General features: G+C 39.6%; 1 long non-coding RNA gene across 2 annotated transcripts in view; it reads left to right on the plus strand.

Annotated features, from left to right (window-relative positions):
• Positions 1-27,326, plus strand: part of LOC133263348 (uncharacterized) — a 56,755-nt gene that overhangs the window by 19,282 nt on the left and 10,147 nt on the right. The window contains exon 3 of one of the 2 annotated variants that reach the window (XR_009741474.1): positions 5,138-5,233. The exons of the other annotated variant lie outside the window; for it this stretch is intronic. This is a non-coding gene — a long non-coding RNA (uncharacterized LOC133263348). Of the gene's footprint in view, positions 1-5,137; positions 5,234-27,326 lie in introns of those variants that run through there. 2 annotated transcript variants of the gene reach the window in all.

Here is a 27,326-nt window from a genome sequence, read left to right on the forward strand (position 1 = left end):
AAATGTAATATTCTTAACAGCATTTTACATCAAATGGAGCTTTAGAGGTATACCTGATGTGACAAGATCAAGACAAATCAACCCATTCTCTCTACCTGTCTTTCATTTTTGTGAAGCAAAGTTTTTACTTCATCTGGTAGAGAAGGCAGGTAAAAGGCTGCTTTGCCTTGCCAGAAGAGCATAAAACAGCTGGGAGAATGTGGTTCTGTCAGTAGAAGTAAAACAGTAGGTGGGCACAACCTTCAAATTACTGGGCTACGAGGAAGTTAAGGAACAAAGGTTTTAGTTACTGGGATTATTGTAGAATTCAGTATGTACAAATTTTTACTTTCACTGACTTAAGTAAAATCTGAAAATGGTGGTTTGTGAGAATGCTAAAGAACTTCTGTAAGGCAAAGTGCTTTGATTCATAAGAAATTAACCTGATGATGTGTGAGAATCACTCGCATTACATATTCCCAGTGTATATCCATAGTGCTTTGCTACAGATGTTTTTAAAAAACACTGGACTTGGAAGTTTAATTATGTATTGAGTTAGTACTCTCTTACTCATTAAAGTCTGCCAAACTTGAGGCTGCCTGAAGTTTCCACAACAGAAAAGAGATCCTAACAGTAAGTCAAGGTAATTGGAGTAACGTGATAAATCAGGCTAGCTGTGGCAGAGACTGTCTTCCCAGTGTGCCACCACTAGCTTAGTCATCCAATCTTTTGTAAGAGAAGTATATGGTCCGTATCAGGGCTTTTCAGGTGAGACTGAAATTCTGTGTCGTAAGTGCCTTGTTCACAGTGCTTAATTAGCCTCACTGGTTTTATATTGAGTTTTTGGTTCACCTCTCTGCAGAACTGTAGTCTATAAAATAATTTTAGAAACTGCTGCAGCAATTTATTTTTTGAGAGTATTTCACATAAGAATGGTACTTACTCTCCTCCTCCTGCCTCCCCCCAAAAAAGTGATAGTGCATCAAATTGTTGTAGATGATGCAAGTACTTCATATTCTAACTACTAAATGGGATTTGTTTGTTTAAAGCATAAAGTGACCAAATGAAAAAATCAAGAGGTTTAAAAGTTTTTTTATTAGGAAGATACTTTATGTGACAGTGTTACTTCAGACTTTCTCTGTTGAACTGTACAGATAAGGAACAATTTGGTTTTAACTGTATTTAAAATCTGTGTCAGGAGTATGTCCAAGAATCATCTATTAACTTAAGTCAGACAATGGTAACCTTCTGTGGTATTAGAAAAGCCTCTCTGTCCTGGAATGCCTTAAGAAAAGTTGACTTTGTTTTACACATTTCCTGTGCAGGGCTGTTACTGCCTTTGTAGCAGCTTTTTCCAATGTGTTAAGGACTGGTGAGGCCACACTTGCAGTACTGTGTCTAGAGTGGCATGGGCATACTGGAGAGAGTGACGCAAAGTACCCTCAGAAGGTGTCAAGAGTATAACAGAGAGGTCCTTTCCAACTTCAGCTGTTCTGTGATTCTGTTAATGATTCATGACCTGTGACATGGAAGGACCAAATTAGTTAGGCTTTAATGCTTTAAGGTCTGGCTGTCTGACATAGCTATAATAAATAGATGCATTAGCACAGGTAAATGTGACTTAACCATTATTCATAGTTAAAATAGTACTAGAGCTAGGAACTTCCAGTTAAATTATTTCACCTTTCTGAATCTGTAAATCAATAGTTTGACCTCTTAATCTTTAAAGGGCAGAATCCTGAGTTTCTGAGAAGATGTTGTGACAGTGGGGAAACCTGGAACAGTATTCAGGCAGTCTGACTGTGGGGGCATCCTTTGGCCATATCTGTGTGTACCTCAGGACAGGCCCAGAGGGCATACCAAGCGTGTGTAACACCCCACTCTCTGCTGAAAGAAGAACAAGGAACATGGGCACAGTTCTAGAGCAGACAGCTGAACAGCAAGGAGAGCAGAACTGCAGAGTTTAAGAGCAGTCATCAACTTGCTCCACAGGTCAGATGCATCCCAAGACAGACGAGATGTGTGGAAAACTTGGCCATTGATTTTGTTGACTACATGAGACCTTTAAAGTGCTGTTTGGAAGATATCATTCTAATCTAATTCAAAATCAAGATACAGCTTTCTTTCACTTTTTGGTATGTTTTGTATTTTAATCGTTCCAAAGTCTCTTTCAAAGTTACTTTGTATATTTACAGAGAAACACTTTTTTGTGATGCTTATCACATGAACAAATGAAATTGCGCCTTTCAGGAAGAGGGCTGATGTCAGGGCAGTGCCAATAACTCCTTACTTGCTTTTGTCCGTGGAGCTCTATAAGCTTTCTCTTTCCTTAATTCTACCTGTGCTTCCTGTTAATATAAATTGTATACATTGTCTAGGAGTCTAAAGAATAATCATGAGAATCTAATAATCCAACATGCACTTGAAATTTAAAACCCTGCCCATTTTGTACAATTTTTTAATATTTTTCTATTTGAATGGGATATTTTTATTTTTTTATATTAGTTTTAAACACTTCTGTTGTATCCCTTCCTTGTCTCTGAGTTCACTATGCCATTAAATGCTGTTCACTCCATACTGGATACCAGGAAGTTACACTTTTCAAGGTTTTACAAACAGCTTACATTGTGTAATGTCACTCATTAACCAGTCATGTGAGCTGTTAAAAGCCTGCTTTCCATTCACACAGTACTGGTCCTCCCAGACAGGACTTTGAGAATCCTTGATTTCACACTATCTATGGCTGTATAGAATAATTATGTAGTGTTTATACCTGTTCAATGAAAGGTTATTAAGCAAAGAACACAACTCTATGAACATAAATAATACCTACTGACATTTCACAGAATCATAGAATAGTTTGTGTTGGAAGGGACCTTTAAATGTTAGGTTTTTTCTATCATTGAGGTCTTAGAGATGTGGCTATAAAGTTGGTAAGTAATAATGCTTTGAAATAACAAAAAAAAAATTATATGAACCCATAATCCCTTGGTATGTTATTAGGCATATACTTGCTACTCTGATTTGTGACAGCATCCAAAGAGCATACGTAATAGGGAACATACTGAGTTTTAATGCAAGTTACGGACATACACTCCTAGGATGTCCTCACCCTTTCCTTTAAAGTCAGAGTCTGTACCAATTTCTTACCTTTCAAGACAATGCTCTCAGCCTTTTAGAATTTAGTCAGATTTCTGGTGTTTCAAATTTATCTTTTGCAGCATTGGCTTGCATAGATCTTAACCATTTTATTAAAAGAGTCATGCTGAGAATTGCAGGTGGGATTCTGGGTTGCTTTTGCCCATTTTTTTTAATAAAATATTTTTTATATTGATTGTTCCAAATCTGTTTTATGGTTATTGCATAGTATTAAATATGAAAACTCTGTTATATAAATTGTCAAGGAAAGGTGACCATTCATGCCCATAGGAAATAATAGGTGTTATTGTTAGGACAAGGAAAACCCCAGAAAGTGCTATTTAGCCAAGCTGGTGGTAGATAATGAAGACTGTTGTTTAATTTTCATTAGTGAAGCTCTTTGTATAAAGAGTATTGTGGTACTGCTGCCTCAGGGGCCTGGTTTCATGATTTCATGCTCACATTGCTTATGTAGTAGACATCTCTGCCACATACAACAAATTTGCAAAGTTCAAAGAACCGATTTTGCACATTCAGTAAAGGAAGTACTTCACACTTGCACAGACCCTAAACTGATGGTGCTTGTCTTTTGTTGGAAAGAATAGAGGGTTATAGAAGTTAACAGTGTGTTAACACAGTATTGTATCTTGTATATCTGTCTATACAAATATTTCAAGAGACGAACAAAAGTCTGTCTCTTGAAATATTTGGACTAGGAGATTCATGGGCAAGTCCATATGGTCCTCTGTGCTCCAAAGTAATAAAAAGAACTCAAGGGTCTCACACTGCCCCACTCCTTCCCTTCTTAAGGGCACAGAGTGCAGATAGTTCTTCATATTCTGCTGTGAGAAACTTTCCACAAGTCCAGGGTAATGCAGCACCAGAGAACAACGTATCCCATCTGCAGCCACCTATTGAACCTCCCTCCCAACATTTACTTTAGCATGACTGTTATACATGTCACACAGTTTTCTAAGAACAGATTCTAGTTCTATAGTCTCAATACTCTGGATGCATTAAAGGAATGTATGCACAATAAAAATTATTTGTGAAACAAAGTGACTGTTAAAATTGTAAGATAACTTTCATGTTAGATGAGTTTAAAAAAAAAAGAAACAAAAAAACCCCTAACATCTCCTAGTTCTCCCCCCAAAAAGTAGATTCTTATCTGCGTTCTTTATGACCAGGTACCTTTGTAATTAAGGTATTACGTATCTTTAGGGTCAAGTTTGGTAACTTGCCTGTATATCTCTTAAAAGAGTAACAGACTTGGAAAGTAAGTTTGAAGTATTATTACCAGTCTGGGAATAGATGTTGATTCGGTGCGAATTCCTGACAGTTGTTAAAAAATCTTATTTAAAAGCCACCAAAATGTCATTTAGAAAAAAAAACATAATTACCCTGCTACTGCTGTGCAATATCCTTGGCAAGACTGAGCACATTCTCTGCATGGTCAGAATTCCCCCTGGAATAATTCTACCTCCTTCCAGAGCCTCTGCATGTCCAGTGTCAGAGCCTGTTACTCTGCTGCTGTGTTCGCCAGCAGAGAGGGGACATCTATGACTTCTGGCCACCGTGTTCCTTAACTACTGCTGCTGAGAAGTCTGAGAGCCAGTTTGGTGTCTGTGGTTTAAGCTAAGACTTAGATGAATCCTTAACACTAAAGATAGGTAGGTAAGCAGAGGAAGATAAGAGGTGGTAAAGAAAATCGATCTCCGTTTACCTCAGCAAGGCTTCTGAAGCTCTATTTGTAAAGGCTACAGTGGTTTTTGGAGACTTGTTTTTAATACAAACCTCTGAATAGCTCAGTTACCTTGCCCTATTCAGGATTTTCAGCTGTTGAAACTAAGCAAGTAAAACTACAGTTTCAAAGGTGTAGACTAAGTTTGGCTATTCATAAACTGTACTTTGGTAGGTGTTGCCACTGTAGAGCCAAATAAGTCCCTAGGGGATGTTCTCTCACATCTCATATGTAACAAACAGCATTTCAGTTCTCTGTTGTGTGGCTTTCCCTTTTCAGATCTACTTCTGGGAGTTTTTGAGACAGCACTATTTGTAAATCTGGTTTAAAGATGAAAAAATAGATATTGGTAATAAAACATTGATGTTACTTGTATTCAGTGTTTAAAATTTTGGCATTCCTCTAAAAGTAGTGACTGAGAGGTTTGCCATGCTCCTGCTTCTTTTGAATGTTAGTGGTCGTTTGGATGAGTAGCCTGATGAAAATCACAGATGTCATTGGTTGTATCAGCAGGTGCCATGACTTAGCACAACTACAGCTTTTCTGCCTGTGTTTACTCTAAGGATTCTAGCATGAAATTAATTCATGTAATACTGCACTATCTTGTCATCATTGTGACAAATCACATGGTAGATTTCAGGTTTGAATGCCAAAACTTCTGTTTTGGCAGAGAAGGTTTGATGTAAGGATGTAAACCAAATTTATAGATCATGCTTTATTGATATATGTAGCTTGTAGGTCTGGAGTGGTTAAGGATAACTTTTGGATTTTTGACTGCTTCCAAAAAGGATCAGCAATTGAAGGACATTTGTGAGAAATTCTGGGAGGTTTGTCTGAAGGGGAAGGCTACTGCAGAGGTGAAAGAAGCACAAGCCATCCTCACAAATCAATCATGCTGCTACACAGACTAAATATTACTGTTACAGGGAGGGAGCAGTAAAGAGACAGACAGCACTAGGTTCACAAATTAATTAAGAATATTGAGAGAGTTATCAATGATGTGGCTCAGTGCTTAAAAACAGGTATTTTTAAGATTGATTTGAGATTTGCAATTTGAGGTTGCCTCAAATTTTTGAAATCATTCAGGTAGGGCTGGCAGATGACACAAGACCTAGAAAAGGCGTGTACTCTTCTACAGTGAAATCTGGAAGTTGGGCAGGAACTCCCAAAATAGCTTTAGGCAGTAGCTAATTTGAATCGTAGCTGTACTATCTACTGGTTTCAGAGTGCTGGATCCAAACATTTGGGAGAATTGGCTTTGATTCCTGTTGTTTCCTATTCTGGTCAGAATTGTGTTCTTTCACAGTTTTGTTTCAGCTGTGGGGTGCATCTGCGATATGTTACATTATGGTCCTACAAACCTGTATAAATGTCACTGTTTCACAATTTGCTTCCATTGGGGTAAGTTTGGGCCCTATCTGAGGTGGTGTATTTTATTACTGATTAGTTGGAGGAAAGAGAGCCTGGGCTTGGGTGTAGTATGTTAAATAATCATGGGTGAGAAATTGCTATACAGACCCAGGCAGGACAGGACTGTTAAAAGATGCTTTTTTCCTCCAGCAGGAGCTGGTCAGCTTCTGAGCTCTTCACCTTAATTTAAGGTCCATAAAGATTCCTTAATATTGCATAGGTATTGTAAAAACATCATTAGTCAAGTTAATAGAAAATTGTAGCTACAGCTGCACTCTTTTTCCAAGCACTGTCTTGTGTAGGACAGTGGGGGAAAAAAAAAAAAAAATGCATCCTGAATACCTAAGTCCTAGTTGTTCCCAAATGGTCCACATTAAAAACTACAAAAAGATTCATTCTGAAAGCTCAGTCATGCATGCACCCTGGAACTGCTGTCACAGCAGGAAGAGCCTAATTCGAGCAGCTTGAGTAGCACGATTGCTCACAGTATTGCAGCAGAGTGGAGGTCAGTCCTCTCAAGGTCTCACAGCAGCATTTTGTTTAGTTCCTTTTTCTTCCAGGGAATTACGTAAAGGCAAGATTTTCTAGATTGTCTATATCAATAGTATTTGGAAAACTTAAAAAAAAAAAATTCTGATGTCTTAAAATCCTTTTAAAAATAATGCAGCTGAATCTTCCAAGGGTCGGTAACAGTATTGTGCGAATACTTTGAAAATAATGAAAGAAACCAAGAATTTATTAAAGTATTCACCTTTTTTCCAGCTAAATCACTTCTGACTATACAGAGCTTCTCTGCAAAAGCTGTTTCTGCCTAGATCAAAACTATAGTCTCCTTTCTGCACGCAGTGGTGCTCACTAGGCAGTGTAGCATGTAATATTTGTACATCAGAAATGCTAAAAATATTGTTAGGCTCAGTAGAGAATGATGGGTGAATGTCAGACAAAATGAGTTTGCATTAGCTTTTGATGGCTATAGTTACATTAGCTAATTTGCAGTGAAGTGTTACAATGCAGAGTCATGTTTGCATACAAATAGAGTCCTTCCTTCTTTCCTTGCTGGGGAGTGTACACCAGCCCTTCCAGTGCATATAGAGTCTGGCTGTGCCTGCAGGAATCTTAATACTGTGAATAATAATAGATGGGATCTAAGGCAGAATATCAGACTTAAGTAGGGACCTTATCACTGCTTTTAAATATACAAAAGAGACTTGCAAAAAAACCCTAAGACTTTTCACCAGAGCATGTTGTGACTGGACAAGGGGCAACAGTTTTTAACTGAAAGACTTAGACTAGTTATAAGGAAGAAACCTCTTCACAGTGAAGGTGGCAAGATGGGTTGCCTGAGAAGTTGTGGATGCCCTGTCATTGGAAGTGGTTAAAGCTGGTTTGGATGGCACTTTGAGCAACCTGGCCTAGTGGAAGGTGTCTCTGCCTGTGACTGGGAGTTGGAACTTTAAGGTCCCTCCCAAACCTTTCAGTGATTGCAAACATCATTAAGGTTATTCCATCCAGCCTATGGGCTGCCTTTCTGAAATAGGGTTTTCTCGGTTTTAATTACAAATCATTCTGTGGCCTGATACCAGGTACCTGGGATAGAAATAATTAAATGCAGCTACGTCAGTGATTACTGCTAATAGAAGTAACTTAGGCATTAATCACAATTATGTAGTATTAAGGATGTGTGAAGTCACAAGGCAACAATTAAAGGGAAATGTGTTTTCCTGTAATTAAATGGTCAGTATTACTTCTTAAGAACTAAAATTTGAACTCCTATATGATCAGAAGCATTTCTTCACTACTGTGATTATGTATCTTAACTAAGCATTATTACTTTGGGTTTGGGTGTCTGAAACAACAAATTATGCATACCCGCATAGTCTTAGAAAAGCAAAGGTCCAATTCATGTCTTCATTTCAGTTTTTAGCCATGTTATTTGAGGAATTAGCTGGCTTTGTTTATAAACAGGATTGGGGCAGTCTGAACAAGCTTTAAGTATATATAGAATACTTTCATGTAAATTTTTCTAGAATTTCTTTTTTTTTAATAGCTTTTTGGGTGGTTTATGTTTTTCCTGTAGTATGTTTCATATGTTTGCATCTTGTTAATGCTCTCATTGAAGTAACAGCAGATGCAGTTCTTTCTGTCTCTCAAAAAAAAACCAGCTTTAATTGCAGAGCTAACACTGCTATACCCTCCTCTGGAAATACTATATTTCCATAACTCTTAATCCTTCTAAAGAGTATCAAGCTGAAAGTTATGTAGCCAGGGAAAGTGGAAAAATGTGTCATCCTCTCCGGTTTTCTTGCTACTAAACAAGTAAAGCCCTAACATGCAGATAACCATGGATGTCCTTGTATTATGTGTACATTATCTTTTCAAGCAGTGGAAGAAGCAAATAATGAACACCTGAAGAACTAGCTGTGCTGCCAGCAATCCATGGAAAACATGCATTAGTGTTATTAGACAGCAGCTACATTTCTAAAGTCCAATCTGTTCCAGCCTAACTCAACTCTAATTGAGGTTAAAGATAACATCTTGTCATTTTTTACTACTTCTGCTCCTTGCATAGGTTAAATTACTGTTATTCAGAAAGGCTATATAAGTGACATTCTGTACACAAGCATTTACGTATAATGAAAATGTCATGCAGGTTCTAAAAAAGACAACTAAGAAGGTAATTAAGATGGTTTATATTTCTGTCAGTAAAAGTATAATCCTCTTGGCATCATACATTTAAAAAACAAGCAACCATAGATAGAAGAATGCAACATTATTATTTTTAAAGCATAGTTTATTAAACAAAAATAAAGCCTTACAGTATTTAATATGCCACCCTAAATAGATTTATAGATTTTGGTTGGGGTTTGTTTTTTTATTTTTTGTGTGTGTTGTTTGGGTTTTTTTATATATAATTTGCCCTAATATTTGGTCAGGAATTTACGTGATACAGTGATACCAACTTACGCAGAGGCATGGGTTGGGTCTGAGATTGTGTTGAATCTTCTTGTTGCATCAGTTTAAGATAGGGTTGGCTTTTATCATCTTGAGTCCTTGAATTACTAGAGCTGTAATGCGAGCTCCCTTGCATTCTTCTGATTCATATTCCAAGCTAATTCATACTGTTTTACTGATTACATAGAGACTGTTCTCAACAATAAACAAATATGGAAATGTTTTCTAGCAACAATGCTATTATACCCTAAGTGTGAACTGAATCCAGCTCAGGTGTGCTCACATCACATGGGCCCAGAATTCCTAGCCATAATCTCTACGAATACTCAGCCTATTGCTGATATAGCTACTGCTGTGTAGGGAGAGTTGAATAGTGTTCAGCTGCGTCCATAGTTAGAGATGATTTGCCAATGCTGTTTTTAAGTGTCGACTCAGTAAAAACAACCAGTGGCCAAACCTCAAGATTTGTTCTTCATGGACCATTGTCATTAGAACCAGCAGTGAGAATAGCTACGCTAAATACGAAAGCTGACTGTGCACAGAAAAATGCACAGAAAGGATTAGTAATCAGTTCACTCTGTGTTTAGTTGATGGTTGTCTTCTTTCAGTAGAAGTGAGCAGCTTTAACTTTTAAGATGCCTGAAAGGCACGTGTGCTAAATGTGTTTCTTGGTTGTATTGTTACATCTTAAAGAAAAGAAGTGCATTTGGAAATGATATGTGTTACTGGCACAAGTGTCACCTGAAGAACTTTAATAACTTCCTTACAAGGTGCTTTAAAGCTGTGACAGTTGCACAATCAATAAGACAACCACATTCATAATTAATGTATTTCTCTAGTTCTTAGTAAAGGGCTTGATTCCATGTTAAAGAAAAAGTGCTTGCCTTCATTATGGAGGTACGCTCAGTAACACAAGTAATGGACCTGAGAAGTTGATACTCACAAACGGAGAAAAGGAAAGGGGATCCCAAGAAGGAGTGTGGATAGCAAATGGCTCTGAAAAGAGGAGGCCTGCAGATAAAAGTGGTAAAACAAAGCTACATGTTTTTACCCGTAAGAGTTGTTATTCTTTGGGAGTAACAGAGAGATAGGTTTTCTGTATGTGTGGCTTTTCTGGTAAATACATGCTGTTTGTAATTCTAATCTGATTTGATTTGATTGATTGATTTCTATTCATTTTTATTTCAGTAGATTGTCTCTGGTTTCCCCCTCATCTATGCTGTAATTTTGAACTGTATAGTCAAAAAATAGCTCGTTAGGTGAAGAACTGTTACATATATAATATTGTATTTTGTCCCCATGACTTGGAGAATCACTTCTTATCACAGCATTTGTTATAAATACATTTCAAATTACTTTACCAACACTAAATCAGCTGGTTTTTTTCCCTGTTGTCTGTCATGACCATGTGTCAGTAGTGCTAACTTATTAGTAATAAAAAGCACTGAAAAATATGAATGGAATAGGAGATCAATTCTGTGAGAAGCTGGTCCATCATGATACTCACCAGTGCAGGTGGATTACTGTCTACATGATGTTCTGGTAGAACAGGATGGCATATTTCTTCATTCTTTCTCTCTGTCACCCTCCAACTATTCCTCCCCTCAAAAGCAAATATATCTCTTCAAAATAAATGTCAAGTGTGGAGTTAGAGGGTGAGGCTATAGAGATAGCTACTAGTAGGAGGCTGTCTTGGAAGATGTTCTTATATATTCTGTTAGCCATATATAATAGGGTGGGCCTTGTTTCCTTTAAGAATGAATGCTCACTGGAAGTATGTATTTTTCCATGAACAACTGCTGGCCTATTGCCATGTAACCTGATATGTCAAGAGCAGAGCACTCCTTTCTTTTTCATTGCTTTGTGAAAAACATCTTCCTCTGTTTATTGGTTTAGAGAAGGGGCTATCTCTGTTACAGTTCTACTTTGAAACTGAGAAGTATTTGCAGTGAAAGTTTTGCTTGCAATAGTATGAAAAGTTTGTTCAACAAATAAATCTTTCCAAAGACTCGGGGGGGGGGGGGGGGGAAGGGAGAGAATTAATTAAGTTCACTTATATTAGGAAATATCATAAAACTCATTAGAGATAGAAGCATCCTCAACACTATTGTGTTTGCTTTCTGCTTTATTTTGCTTTTTCCTTTTCCAGTGTCCTAAACCACAAATGCTTTCTGAAGACTTTGGGAAATAACATATATCACCTGTGATGTTTGTTGTATTACGTTTGACAATTCTGTAGATATTCAAGGAGACAGTGAAGTGAAAATCTCATATTGCCTAAAAAAGATATTAGATGTCTAGGAAGATAAAAAAAAAAAAAAAAGGTATGATTTCTCATTTATAAGCCATTTGGGTGACTGGATTTACTGCAGTTTTCATGCCTTCCCATTTATATTCAGTTAGAGGAAAAAAGAAGGCAGGAAGTACCTAAGTTTTCTTTTAAAGCTCTGAAGCTAGGAGAGGAAAAACAATATTTCCCTTTTAATTAAATCCACCCCAGTGTCTAGAGCATCAGCAAGGCAAATGAACTATGTGTAGTCTTTACATTTCACTGCAATTTTTGAGATTTTTATGTGATGAGTGTTACAAGTCCTTTGCTGGGAGAGTTAATTCCTTCCTCCAGAAGTTCAAGATTTTAAAACTGTACTAAGTGAAAGTAGCATAGACAAAGTGCTTTGATTCTGCACTGGATCTTTTTTCTTTAGTCTGTCAACAAAGAAATGCATTCATTGTATATAATGAATTTCTCTCACAGTTCTGGAAAAGCTCATTGTTTATTCATGAAGGAAGGTCAGGAAAGCCTGGCTAATCCAAGCATTTCTTCTTTTTAGTTTTTTTCCTAAAAGGGATGATTCTTGCCTCATGAAATAGAAAAATTCATAGGAAAATGTGTGTGGCTTGCAGAAGGGAAAATCAATGGGGGATGCAAAGTGGGTATGTGTTTAGAGGAATTTTAAATCAGGCAAGGTTGTACTTTTCAGTTGCATTTTTGTTCTTCATGATCACAGGCACCAATATCACTTGCATTTTAAATGTATTGATTTATTTTTCTTTATTTCTTTTATTTTCTATATTGTAACTGGCTGCTTGTTCTACCAGTTAGTTCAGATTTAAGGGTTTTTTTTTGCAGTTGGTAGGGCTGGGTCCATGTAATGGCAAAAGCATGTAATTTGAGTCTTCTGGGGCATAGAATCTGGTAAAATCCCCAAAAGGTGTAAAAAACAGTGAGACTTATCTGACTTGTCAAGAGGAAAAAAATTATACACCATGGCACAATTCACATATTTTACCATTGATAATAGGGAGAGCTGGTTCTTAAAGTTGGCTAGAAACATGACCCTGAGGTTACACAGGCATTATCTGCATCATTTTAATGACCAGGGAACACCAATTCCATCAAGGAGGAAGAGGTATATGTAGTAGCTGCCATGAGCTACGAGCTGCTTGCCACACAGTGCAGTCTGCCATTTCCTGGACTGTGACTCTGACAGATGCACATATTGCCTTTTGATTTGTGCCTGTCAGCCTGTCCTTTTTTTTTTTTTTCTATTTTTTTTTACCAAGTTAGTTTTTACCTTCTGTATTTCCCTTGAAAAATTAAAAAGCCTCTTAGATAGTTTGAATCATTGAATTAGAAGAAACCGAAGTGGCAGAACTCCCTCTACTCCTGCTGAAATGAGAATAAAATACCAAAGTAAAGGAAATTACAGCTCCCCAACATTTCATCCTGACAAGGTTCTAGTGCACAGTGATAAAATTTTCCATTCTCAATTACTGAAGTCCACTTAAGCAGCAATTCACAAGCATTGTGGAACACAATTATTTATTTGTAATAATCTGTTTCTAAAACACATATTAGAAAACTTCAATGTTAAAAAAAAATGTAGCCAATAAATGTTGATTTATTTCTTTCATTTGAATTTAAGGCAGTACTGAAGCCTTTTTCTTACTGACATTATTAGTGCAGCTGCCTCTGTTTTGATTTAGAGTTATCGTTCAGTGTAGCTGAGTGAACCAAGACACTGACAGTGCAGGAGTGCCTCAGAGACAGAGATATCAAGTGAGCTATTTGATCTCCTTATCAATTGTTAATTGTCTACTGATCCTTAAACTAGATACCTGAACTGAAAAGACCACTATCAGCAACAGATGCAAATTATATGGATCCTGTAGGTGTGCAGGCCCTACAATATAAGTGGGATACTAAATTTTTTATTGCCTATTTGAGCTTTCATATCAAGGCAGTCCCCCTCATGAGGGCCGCCAAACCCAATGCTGTTCTAAGTTTATCCATAACTAAAGATAGCACTTGAATTGAAACTGCATTAACAGCAGCATATGGAATAGTTGTCCATAAATATATTTGGTTTTGCATTTCATTTGTCAAATATATTTTCCCTAGGCTAGCCCTGTACAAAACCTTGACTTATGTGTAATTACCATGGGAAGGGCCTCTATGCTACCCAGACTTCTCCATGTCTCACTTGAACCACCTGCCTATTCTTTAAAAGTCTCAGATTCTCAGATGGCAGTGTTGAAGGCTGTGGTGAGCTTAGAGATTGTTGCTGGTACATGTCCTTTCAGATACTGCATTCCATTTTTTCTAATGTAGTATTTTGCTTTCCAGGAGAAGGCCTAACATCTTCAAGTAGCAGAAGGAAATAAAAGATAAAGATTCCATCTGAATATTGCTTTTTCAAAGTAGCAGTGATTGCAAGCACAAAAGCTGAAAACATTTTGTCTGGAGGTTCTGTGATTCTAGTTGTTTAGTGTCAAATGCTAAAGCATGAGTATTCCTCTGGCTGAGCAGTGATTTGGAATGTCCACCAGCCCCCCAAACTAGCCCTACTTTTCTTGTCTCTAAAGGGTTCTTATAGAAGTAGTCTTCAGTTGCTGCTGAGTGCTGCCCAGTGGGGCAGCACTCCAGAATTGATGAAGACTGGGAGGCCTCCTATAATCCTAGGGTGAAATCGAGTGTGCTCAGCTCGCTCCCTGGAATGTCTGTACACCAATACACGCAGCAGGGGAAATAAGCAGGAGGAGTTAGAAACCTGTGTTAAGTCAGGAGACTATGATCTGGTGGCAATTACAGAGACGTGGTGGGACAGCTCACATGGCTGGAATATAGTCATGGAGGGCTATGTCCTTTTCAGGAAAGACAGGCCAGCCAGGCGGGGTGGTGGGGTTGCTCTTTATGTGCGAGAGCAACTACAATGCACCGAGTTCTGTCCAGGGACAGATGATGAGCGAGTTGAGAGTCTGTGGGTGAGAATTAAGGGGCAGGCTGGCACGGGGGATACTGTTGTGAGTGTCTGTTACAGACCACCAGATCAGGGTGAGGAAGTTGACGAGGCCTTCTACAGGCAGCTGAGAGCGGCCTCACAGTCACAGGCCGTGGTCATCGTGGGGGATTTTAACTTCCCTGATGTTTGCTGGAAGGACCACTCAGCAACCCAGCCACAGTCCAGGAGGTTTCTCCAGTGTATGGATGATAACTTCCTCACGCAAATGGTGGATGAGCCAACCAGGAGAGGAGCGCTGCTGGATCTCATCCTCACTAACAAGGAGGATCTGGTCGAAGCAGTAAAGGTTGAGGGCTGCCTTGGTTGCGGCGACCACGAGATGGTGGAATTCAGGATCTTGTGTGGTAGGACTAGTAGAATAGCAAGTAGAATTGCAACCCTGGACTTTAGCAGGGCAAACTTTGGCCTTTTCAAGCAATTGCTAGGGGAAATCCCATGGGCAAGGCTGTTTGAAGGTGAAGGGGCCCAAGATAGTTGGTTGGCATTCAAGGATTGCTTTTTCCGAGCTCAAGATCGGAGCATCCCGACACGTAGGAAGTCAAGGAAGAGGGCCAGGAGACCTGCGTGGCTAAATAGGGAATTGCTGGGTATGCTCAAGTGGAAGAGGAGAGTTTACAGCTCCTCATGGAAGGAGGGGCTGGCCACTTGGGAGGAATATAAGGCTGCTGCTAGAGGATGTAGGAAGGCAGCTAGGATGACTAAGCCCTCCTTAGAATTAAATCTGGCAAGAGGGGTCAAGGACAGCAAAAAGAGCTTTTTCAAATACATGGCATATAAAACTAACACCAGAGGCAATGTAGGCCCACTGATGAACGGGATGTGTGCCCTGGTGACAGAAGATACAGAGATGGCAGAGTTACTGAATGCCTTCTTTGTCTCTGTCTACTCTGCTTCAGGCAGTCCTGAAGAGCCCTGTACCCCTGAGACCTCAGATGAAGTCAGGTCAACGGAGCGGTTTGCCTTAGTCGATGAGGAATGGGTTAGAGACCAGTTGAGCAATCTGGACACCCATAAATCCATGGGTCCAGATGGGATGCACCCGCGGGTGCTGAGGGAACTGGCGGAAGTCATTGCTAGACCACTCTCCACCATCTTTACCAAGTCCTGGGAAACGGGAGAGGTGCCTGAGGACTGGAGGAAAGCAAATGTCACTCCAGTCTTCAAAAAGGGCAAGAAGGAGGACCCGGGTAACTATAGACCGGTCAGCCTCACCTCCATCCCTGGGAAAGTGATGGAGCACCTTATCCTTGGTGCCATCTTAAGGCATATCAAGGATAAGAGGGTTATGAGGGGCAGTCAACATGGCTTCACCAAGGGGAAATCATGCTTGACCAATCTCTTAGCCTTTTATGAGGAAATAACATGGTGGATGAATGATGGCAGAGCGGTGGATGTGGTCTACCTTGACTTCAGCAAAGCATTTGACACAGTCTCCTACAGCATCCTCACAGCTAAATTGAGGAAGTGTGGTCTGGATGATCAGGTAGTGAGGTGGACTGTGAACTGGCTGAAGGAGAGAAGCCAGAGAGTTGTAGTCTATGGGGCGGAGTCTAGTTGGAGGCCTGTAACTAGTGGAGTGCCTCAAGGGTCAGTACTTGGACCGGTATTATTTAATATATTCATCAACGATTTAGATGAGGGAATTGAGTGTACTATCAGCAAGTCTGCTGATGACACTAAGCTGGGAGGAGTGGCTGACACGCCAGAAGGCTGTGCTGTCATACAGCGAGACCTGGACAGGCTGGAGAGTTGGGCAGGGAATAACTTGATGAAATATAACAAGGGAAAGTGTAGAGTCCTGCATCTGGGCAGGAGCAACCCCAGGGTCCAGTATAGGTTGGGGAACGACCTGTTAGAGATCAGTGTAGGGGAGAGGGACCTGGGGGTCCTAGTGGACGACAGGATGACCATGAGCCAACACTGTGCCCTTGTGGCTAAGAAGGCCAATGGCATCCTGGGGTGTATTAGAAGGGGGGTGGTTAGTAGGTCGAGGGAGGTTCTCCTTCCCTTCTACTCTGCCCTGGTGAGACCGCATCTGGAATATTGTGTCCAGTTCTGGGCCCCTCAGTTCAAGAAGGACAGGGACCTGCTGGAGAGAGTCCAGTCCAGGGCAACTAAGATGATTAAGGGAGTGGAGCATCTCCCTTATGAGGAAAGACTGAGGGAGCTGGGTCTCTATAGTTTAGAGAAGAGGAGACTGAGGGGTGACCTTATTAGTGTCTATAAATATATAAAGGGGGAGTGTCACGAGGATGGAGCCAGGCTCTACTCAGTGGCAAACAATGATAGGACAAGGGGTAATGGGTACAAACTGGAACACAAGAGGTTCCGCTTAAACCTGAGAAGAAACTTCTTCTCAGTGAGGGTGACAGAACACTGGAACAGGCTGCCCAGGGAGGTTGTGGAGTCTCCTTCCCTGGAGACATTCAAAACTCGCCCGGACACATTCTTGTGTAACCTTATCTAGGTGTTCCTGCTCCGGCAAGGGGATTGGACTAGATGATCTTTTGAGGTCCCTTCCAATCTCTAGCATGCTGTTGTGGGTGTCTGTTACAGATCACCAGATCAGGGTGAGGAAGTTGACGAGGCCTTCTACAGGCAGCTGAGAGCTGATAATCTTCAAGGAAACTTGCAAATCAGACATAATGTCATCCCTAGAGCTGTTTGTAGTGATGTGTGTTGGAGTAGGAAAGCAGAGTAGGCAGCTGGAGACATCTGTTAAGGGCTTTGAGGCACAACAAAGTAGATCTGAAGGGGGATACTTGCCAATAATTCCAGCTGTCCCTGCAGTGTGTGTGGAGCAGGAGAAAACACTTTGTTCCTGTCCCTTTTGAAAACAGCCAAAATGAGCTTCAAATCAGTCACGAGTAGCATCCATTGCAAAACTGCCCAAGTAATGGTGATAATCACTGGGAAACACCCTTAACTGAAGAGTTGGAGATGTTGTAGAACTTTTCCCTAAACTGGAAATTCTAAGTGCCATTTCAGCTATGCTATTAATAATTCAAGATAATACAATGCTACTATTGTTCATGAAGGTTATCAGTACTGTTGTGGTTGAGGTTGTTATTGTTTGGTGCAGAAGTTATTTATATTCAACATGATGCAGATACCGTATTTATTGATCAAACTCCTCAATGTCACCTGTTTGCTTTCGGCGGTATGGGATAGTGACCTTGTGTTGGGAGCTTGTCGTGCCAAGCTGGAGCAGTCCTTGATTTGTCTGTGTGTGATTTCCTTGATTGTGTATGCCAGAAGAAGGAAGCACTGCTTGGAAGCATGTTATATGATGTTGTTTGGTGTCCTGGGTTCAGCTGTAGCAGTTATTTTTCTCCTTCCTAGTAGCTGGTGAAGTGCTGTGTTTTCAGCTTCAGTCTGAGAACAATGCTGGTAACACACTGATGTTTTTAGTTGTTGCTAAGTAATGTTTACCCTGATCAAGAACTTTTCAGTTTCATGCTCTGCCAATGAGGAGGGGCACAAGAAGGTGGGAGGAAGCAGAGACAGGACACCTGACCCAAGCTAGCCAAAGAGGTATTCCATACCACAGCACGTCATGCCCAGTATATAAACTGGGGGGGAGTCATCCAGAAGACCCAGATCACTGCTCAGGTCAGGCTGGGTATCAGTCAGTGAGTGGTGAGCAATTATAATGTGCATCACTTGTGTTGTTGTTTTTTTTCCCTTTCTCCTTTTAGTTTTGTATTTTCTCCCCTTGTTATTTCCCTTACCATTATTATTATTGGTGGTAGCAGTAGTGGGTTTTTGTTATACCTTAGTTACTGCACTGTTCTTATCTCAACACATGGGATTTACATTCTTTCGATTCTTTTCTCCATCCCTGCAGGAATGAGGAGGAGAAAAGAAGGGGGGAGTGAGTGAGAGGATGTGTGTTTCTGAGTTATCAGCTAGACTTAAACCATGACATTTGGTGACAAGAAAACATTATTCCCCTAAATAAGCCTGTTTGGATTTTATATTAAATTTAAAAAATAAGTATTTGTCCACCTGTACGTCAGTTTGGGTTGGTTTTTTTTTGGAACTGTGATACTTTAGGAGCAGAATAGGAGCAAAGAGAAATCCCATTCAAAGGAATGGACCACCTTACGACCTTTAAAGCCACTGTGTTAGGGTGGAGTAAACTTCAGTAGTCTGAGTCAGTCTTGAACACTGAGTAGGCCACTTCCCACCCTTGGACATAATTCTCGTGCTACAAAGGGTGAAGGCCATTCCTGAGGTGAATACATCAAATTACATGTCCTCTCTTTTTTTTTTTTCTTTTTTTTTTTTTTTTTTTTCCATTCTCACAAATGATCCCTTAATCATTGGTCAAAAATTTTGCACTGACAGGTCACCTGCCCCACGTAGTCTGCCATGTATGAGACAAAGTAGTCTGTTATGACACTGCTTTTCACATTACACAGATATCTGAGGATAGAATGTTAAATCTGTGATCCTTCTGATACAAATAAAGAAGGACATACCATTCCCTGAATAGCAACTGGATGAATAAAATAACAATTTGACTGAAACCATGTGCATTTTGTTTTTGTTGTTGCAATGCATCTCCCACCTACCTTGTGTTCTGCTTTTTCTGAGCTTTAGGTATAGATGTATTAAGTGGTCTCAAAGTTAGCAGCTGAAATCCATAGCTTCATGTTAATAACACTTTCAGTATTCAGTACGATAACATATGAAATAATGACTGTTTTCTCTATTCCACCTAGTATCATAAACTCTATTGCCTATTTTTCTATTTCAAAGTGCAGTTCTGTGTTCAGGAGAAAACTGAAACAACCTTCTGTAATACATGATGTTTTTCATTGTCTGAGATTGAAAATGTCATCCTCATCTGTCTTCCATGTTGTCTTTTTCAGTCTTGCATAATGGAACTGCAGCAGTCTCGCCTATTTCCTTATTATTCTTTGATCCAGTATATCCAGTCCCCTTTCACAGACAAACCTCAGCAGAATAACTACTGACTTAATTTCTTTGCATATCCTTTGAGATGAGACCTCATTTAGCTAGTAAGGGGTAGTTGCATTTCTGCTTCAGTTTGCATGTTTTGTCTTAGTGAATCAATCAGCTTTATTTTAGCTTGTCTGAAGACATTCTTGAATCCTTTGAGGGTAAATCAAAACTCACCCAAGACTACCTCCTGGCTGTGGTATCCTTATTCATGTAACAGTATTCGGAAGAAAGCTCAACAAGAACACAAACAATAACATCCTGCTCCTGATTACATGCATCCACATTCCTTTGCAGGGCACACAGTAGTGTCTTGGTTTGCTCTACAACTCAGTAAGTGTTGTCCACGATTTGGTGCTTGATGTCCCAAATAAGATTTTTTTCACTGAATGTTCCTGCTTATATATCTGTACCTGGTTTATCATTCTGTAATACCTGTGTTTACTTAGTGCATGTCTTTGCAACCTTCTCTCTTTAAATGATGACTGGAGGGCTTTTGATTCATGGCAGAATTTGTATAATCAGGTAAGTTCTTGTCTGACTCAGAACCATCTGTATCTTCAGTTAGAAGTGGGACCTTCAGTATCAAATTAATCTGTACTGCAAAGGGGATTCTACTGGGTGTAGGGTTCCCTGTTTCCTTGGGCTTCATTGAAAACTGGCAGTTAATATCTAGGGTGACAGCCTTCCAGACTTACTTTGTACAGTCTGTGCTGTCCTATATTTTAGTTTTTTCTTTACCTCTAGCTGCTCTTTAGATTATTGAGTTTCCTACCTCACTGCAGTGGGCAAATATTGCTCATCAATTCAGATTTTCAAATAAGCAGACATCTTTCACAAGCCATAAAGTGATGCCCCTGTGACTGGCATAGTTTGCTAAAAGCCCCTTAAAATATGGTAGTAGTTTGTTCTTATCAACAAAAGCTGCAAAACTGTTTCTTTTGAAGAGGGATAAGTGCCAATCTGCTAATTGCCTTTCCTTCTACTTTGATATCTCTGACCAGTTTTTCTGAACATTGAAGGACTCTTCTGAATTCAGAAATGAAAGGAGGCATCTTCTAATCACTCTTAATGCTCTGCATAATTCTTTTTCCCCAAAGAAGCCAGTTCATATCTTAGCTGAGCAAACATGTTTAAAGACACAATCTGGGTCATCTAAACAATAAAGCAGCTCAATGTGAGCTTTCAGTTTTCTTTCTAAAGGCAATATTTCGGAAGTTAGAGCAGACTTCATGTATATTTGGGTGGGTATGAGAGATTCTGTAGCTCATTAAATGCTGTTCTGGTGGTATCCTTGGTGGTGAGGATATGGGCCATCGGTGGGTTCCACTAAGATACGGGTGACCTCCCTGCTTTGACATAGGAGCATGAAATAAAGATGAAGTTGTGAAGTTGCTGACAGATGCACTTCCAATCATTCATCTGATCTGAAGAGACACTGAATCAACAGAATCATGGTCTCTGGTCTACCTTGCTGCAAACAGCTATGCCCTTCGGAATGATACCTTTGTCCTTCAGTGTTCATTCATGTGCTTTTGGAAGACGATAGCCTGAGCATTAAAATAGCAGAAAGCATCCAAGTCCTTCAGAGAAGGGGAAAAATACAGATTTAACATAAAATGATATAGCATTGTTTTCATTTCCAACTTTTTTTTTTCTAATTGATAAGGCTATTCCTTCTTTGGATGCATCATTGTGTTTAACTCCTTATGCTCTGCTTTGTGTGTTGTATGTAAAATAAAAATCTATGTATGCACAAGTCCCTTCCCTACTGCAATGGCAGAAATGCACAATCCAGTTCAGATGTCAGCAGTGATTGCAAATAAAAGCATGGCAGCTTACACCTCAGAAGCTGATCCTGTTACATCCCTGTCTGGTCCAAGCCTCTGTTGAATTTCATCTACAGCTGATTTCCAGCTAAGTTTGAAATAACTTACAGCAAATCCTGAATTATAAATGCCAACTCTAAATAGGGGAGGCAGAAAGGCAGAACCTAAGAAAATCTTTCATGAATGCACCTTCTTATAGGTGAAAGGTAATTCTGGGATGAATGTTTTGCAGTGTTTTGCAATGAGAGGTAATGCTGCTACATGATATCTTCTCTAGAAACAGGGAATGCAGGTTTGACAGGTAAACATTTGTTTTGCACAATTGCTGGGTGATGGGCAATGAATGTTCCACATGCAGCAGAGCAAAATTGAGTGCAACTTCCTTTGTAAATAATTATCTGCCTTTTAATATGCTATAGTTTGCAAGTACAGTAACAAGTTTCCATCAAGTGGGTATTGCTGAGTGATAAGTAGCAATGAGATTCTTGTATGAAATCCATATATGTCGTAAGGAACACTTCAGCAGTGCCAATTAATAGTTTATTGTTTAAAATCAGGTTTCTCAGTTTGACATTTCTTATAAAGACCAACTTCCAAGGATGATGACTCCACTGCTCTGGGCAGCCCGTTCCAATGCTTGGGCACACCTCTCAGTGAAGAAATTGTTCCTAATATCCAGTCCAAACCTCCCCTCACAGCTTGAGGCCTTTACCTCTTGTCCTATTGCTTGTTACGTGGGAGAGGAGACCAACCCCCATGACAGCTCCTTGCATGTAGTTGTAGAGAGTGATAAGGTCCCCCTGACCCTTCTCTTTTCCAGACTAACCCCACCAGTTCCCTCAGCTATTCCCCATCAGACTTGTGCTCCAGGCCCATTTCCAGCTCCATTGCCCTTTCTCTGGACCTTCAGTGTCTTTCTTGTAGTGAGGGGCCCACAACTGAACACAGAATTCAATGTGCAGCCTCACCAGTGCCCAGTACAGGGGGATAATCACAGCCCTAGCTCTGCTGGCTACACTATTTCTGATACAGGCCAGGATGTCGTTGGCCTTCTTGTTTGCCTGGGCACAAGCTGGATCATGTTCAGCAGCTGTCAGTCAGCACCCCAAGGTCCTTCCCATGAGCAGCTTTCCAGCCACTCTTCCTGAAAACTGGAGCATTGCATGGGGTTGTGGTGGCCCAGGTGCAGGACCTGGACTCTTCTTATAGCTTCTTTCTTGTCTATCCTTTAATGCACTAAAAAATATGGAATACATAGGATACTGTCATTAAAAAAAGATGTATATATTGATACTATTTACCTAAACAATCTGAAGTAATTTGACATTTCCCATTCTGTGGGGCAGCCAGCATATCTCTAGTGGGGCTTATACATCCCCTCCAGCATGGGCTGGTTAAAGCACTTAGGTAACTTTCTTTTTCCTACAACAGTCTGCATTTGTATTTGCTACTCTTTCCCTAATAGGATTCAGTCTATGAATAAGACTTAAGTCAGTGAAACTGAGGTGAGAATGAGAATAGTGTTGCTTGCTCTAGGCATCAGTCACTCAAATTATGAGTTACCTCAGTACATATTGCTTTCATACATACTTTAGCAAGTATGTGTAAGAGAGGGGCAGAGACAATTGTGAGCTAAAATTAAAATATTACTTTACACTGTATGTGTGTACACTGTATGATGTTCCTGATGTGTTCTAAGTTGTAAATGCAGTGTGTATGGTTGGCTTGACTGAAGTTGTCTTGTCTGAAGCTTCTGTTATACAGTGATCCAGTGGAACAAATGAAATGCTGGTATGCATTATTGCTGTTCTGCTCTGTCTGATGATAGAATATCTTTTAAATTTCCAAGCCAATAACTGCATTTTGCTTTCTTAAATAGTGGGCAGTGTTTCATCTTAGGTTGTATCTGAGTTCAAATTATAGGTAATTTAGATTTTTCTTCTGGCAGAACTATGAGGTTACATTGAAGTTTATCCCTTCAATTTTGTTATGCTGCCTTGAGACATTTATGTTGTTACATACCCATACCTTTCTGTGCATCCCATAAATAACTTTTCAGAATTCTAAGCCACTGTCACAGTGACCATTGTTTTCCCATGTGACTCTGTTATTTGTTTGGTTTTCATTTTTCTTTTTTCCTTTGCAGTGGGACACAGTAAAAGTTTGGATCCAGTAATAAGCTTCCAGACTCCCATAGTTCTTTGTCTTGCATTTTATCTATCTGAGTTATTTTCAAACAAAGATTTGGCATAGGTGAAAATTCGTAACAGATGCTTTTTTCCAGCTGTGAATGCAGAGAAAAAGCCTGCATGTTTGAAGTTGCAACAAGTAGGCATGGTGCTGCCATTTCTTAGAGCTTTTGATACCTACTAATATGAAAAAAGAAGAATCAAGGTGACGGTAACTTGCTAGTTCTGTTTGCAGAATAATTTCCATGAAAGGCTGGCTGTGCCTTTTGCCGTTACTTTGCTGTAAGTGGATGAGAAATGGAGTAACCCTGCCTAATGATGTAATTTTGGAGTGTAGATTCATTTATCTGTCCTGGCTGGTTCTTTTGTTCTTACGGGGTTAATTTTCATTAATCTTGTTGACATTTAGTTGAAGATGTAACTATAAATCGAAGTAGGATTCCTAATGCTCTTCTGCACTAGATAATGCTATAGGCATGTGCATCATATAGCATTGTTGATTTCTGACATATTCATAATGCTAGTGTTGGGGAAGGGCTTGAAGAGGCACAGAGCAGAAGAATGTACAAAATTCAGCTTAGAGAATGAAAGCGGCTAGAGATGTTAAAGGTCACTGCTGGTTGGTGATTTGATAGAGCAAGCAAATAAATTTTTAAGCTGTGAGTTTCTAGAACCCGTTTTAGGTGCAGTGATGAGAAGAAAGAAAGTTAAGTGGTAAGGAGACAGTTGGAGTCTCCTTGATCTATACAGTCTGGTAGCACGCAGACTATTGAAACAGAAGAGGGGTACAATACTTTGATCTCCTTTCTCTGTGTAATTGCACACAGAGCACACACTGCTAACTGGCACACCTCCTTGTAGCAGGATTGCCAAGCTGCCCACAGAGCTTACTTCATAACAATTTGTACAACTATCAAAACACAGTGCTTGAAGCCCCCTTTAAAATCTTCTGTTTAGACACAATGGCACTAAAGGGTTTCTTAATAATGTAGATTTCTGCTGTTACTTTGACAGCTATGTGAATAACTGACCCTTGCATCTTTCTTGTGCTCCACTGATCACAACACTACAATGATGCTAGGGATTCTCTTAATATCTTGACCCCTGCTACTGCTGTTAGAGCTCCTTTCATTGACTTATTAGCAGCAGCTTAGGGGTGCCTTCTTTTGATCTGCTGAGTACTACATCGGAGCTGCCTGCATACGGAGAGCCCTCTCTGCCTGGAGTTCAACTGGCAGGACTCCAGCAAGAGCAGCCAAGTCCAGGAGCAGCTTTCATTACAGAATGGGAAGAACAGGAGAATAGGAGTGACTTGGGTAGGCAGACAAAATGATCATTGCCTCCCATCACAGGAGAGATAATACCTAGCTTTAACGATCCCAAAGCATCAGAGAGCATAAATATAAAAAGGCTGATCATTTTACTTATCAAGCTCTGATTGAATAAGTAGTTACAGGCACTTTCCCATCAGTTGTAAAGCAAAGTATTTCTATGAATCCAAGACTCTTCTTGTAATGATCATTACTTTCTTCCCTGTGTGCTGTCTTGTCATTGGTTTCAAAGAATGTTTATGTTGTGGTAGGGTCTACTTGCAGACTTGCCAACTAGTTCATAAAATGCAAAATGCCTGTCAAGGTAAAATATATAGTAATGGAGAAATATATGGTACATTTTAAAATAATGTAGAAAAAAGTGCTTGGAAGTGTGTATCCCGATGACATCTTTTTTCCCAAATTCCAATTAATACACAGTCCTCATTTTTGGAGAAAAAACAAACAAAGCAAAACAAAAATCCACCCAGTGACAGGACACATCAGGTATGTTTAAAAAACATGAGCAGGAGGAACGCAAGCCATTTTCCTGTGAAAGAGTATCAGACAAATATGAGAGTATCAAGGTGGGGGCCTTTTAGGGGATGAGGAGTGTGCAGTTACCTTTTTTTGTGAAGGACCAATGGAAAATGAAATGTCATTCAAGGTATTTTGGAGATCTTGATTATTTTTATGAAATTGTTGTGAAATCAAACCTTTTGTGACTACTAGCACTGGTATTAATGATACCCATTGCAAGGCGATTACAAATACTGGATCTACTCAGTACCATGTCATTCTGTATAACCACTATGAAGTGCTCTCCAGTGCTTAGTAGCTTATTTCCCAAAAGCTTGTGTAACTTGCAATTCTTCCTTACTTCTTTAATGGGCCTGTTGGATTTATGTTTTACGGTATGTTCACCAAAGCATTGCCAACTTTTATCTATAACTTCAGCACCCAGGAATGCACTTCTGGGTGCTGCTTTCAGTAGAACAGGAAACGTGAGTCTTGAATGAGGAGAGGGACAACCTTCCAACTTCATGTCAGGTGGTTCTTCCTTCAGTTTGGGCTTGTGCCACGAGGTTGCTTAATAACTGAGGTAAATGCTGTAACTCAAGAAGAGATCCTTCTCAGTTCAACATCAGTCAAATGTTAAATGTTTTCACTATTTTTTTTACTTGGATGGTTTGCTGTTGAAAATGGTCTGTTGTGTTTTCTGCCCGCTTCTGGTTTTTACTGTTCAGTACAGATTTGGTTTCAAAAACAAAAACAAAATGTATTTTATTTCAGAAAATTTATTTTCCTCATTTTATGTTTAAGTAAACATGGTGTAATGCTTTAGCAAAGATAGTGCAGTCATTCTGTGTAGCAAGAAATAATGCTGAGTGTATGAAAAATCTAGATCTTTGTCTTGTGTAGTGTAATCGTAAATGTACCTACATCACAAGTATTAATTACAGAAATAAGTGATAGCGCCATCTATTGTTATAACTACTTGGTGCTTTGTATCCTAAAATCCTGTCTTGCAGCTCATGACAGTGTTTCCTCTTTTCAACAGCTTGGTCTGCAATTTTCCATGTATTTTTGCCTGCCTGCGGCTAATGATGGTATAATTTTGGCTATGATATGTAGGCCATTTGAAAAGAGAGATCAGGAAGGATAGACTACTTTGCCAGTGTTAAAGAACAAAATTCTAAGGATCAATAAAGCTTTACTTCCTCTGTTCTGAAAAGCAGGAATTTGGCATGTGATAGAGGAATAGCTTTATGGAATTGTAGGGAAAGAAATGTATTTAGAAACATGAATGCTTTGTAGAGACTCATTAGACTTTGGAAGCTAAATCCTGCTAATATTGTGTGCTGTATATACCACAGCCTAGGGTTGAAATCAAGAAACTCTTTCCTGCAATTTAATCCCCTAATAGTTAGAGGTGACTGTGGCTCTGATTGTTTCTGGAACTGAGAACCCCAGAAATCAATTTCTGCCTTATAAGTGAATGAAGATTACTGTAGTGTGTGCATATGAGCAAGCAAAATTAACTTCAGTGCTCAATAATCCATCTTTGACTTCATAACACTTCTTTAACTACTTTCTGGCAGTAATGTGTGTCTATTCTCAGGTATGTACCTGTTCTACTCTATCATTAGAATGCTAAGGAAAGTGATTGCAAGGAAATGAAGGAGTTCATGGAAAACCAGCTGGAAGTCAAAAAGTAGAAGAAAAAACTTGAAGGGGGCTGAGATCTTTCCCTGTTATTATCATTGTCATTTACAGTGAACTACGTTGTTATTGTATGAAATTCTGTAGCTTGTGCTATTTGGGAGGTTACACTGTTTCTTTCTCTCCTGCTGGCTTGCATGCCGGCCAGATACAAGCGAGCTTCAGCCTGGAAGCTGAATCTGTTGCTCTGGTAAGCTTATCCTGCTGTTAGAATAACATGGAAGCTGGACTCAACAAACTCTATCCTGTGCTGCTTTGAACTGGGTGATTGCACAGGGAAAGGA

This window comes from Pezoporus flaviventris, unplaced genomic scaffold, assembly GCF_033815535.1.
Source record: "Pezoporus flaviventris isolate CSIRO_AGI_PZ_B2104156 unplaced genomic scaffold, CSIRO_AGI_Pfla_v1 ptg000002l, whole genome shotgun sequence".
Lineage (NCBI taxonomy): Eukaryota > Metazoa > Chordata > Aves > Psittaciformes > Psittacidae > Pezoporus > Pezoporus flaviventris.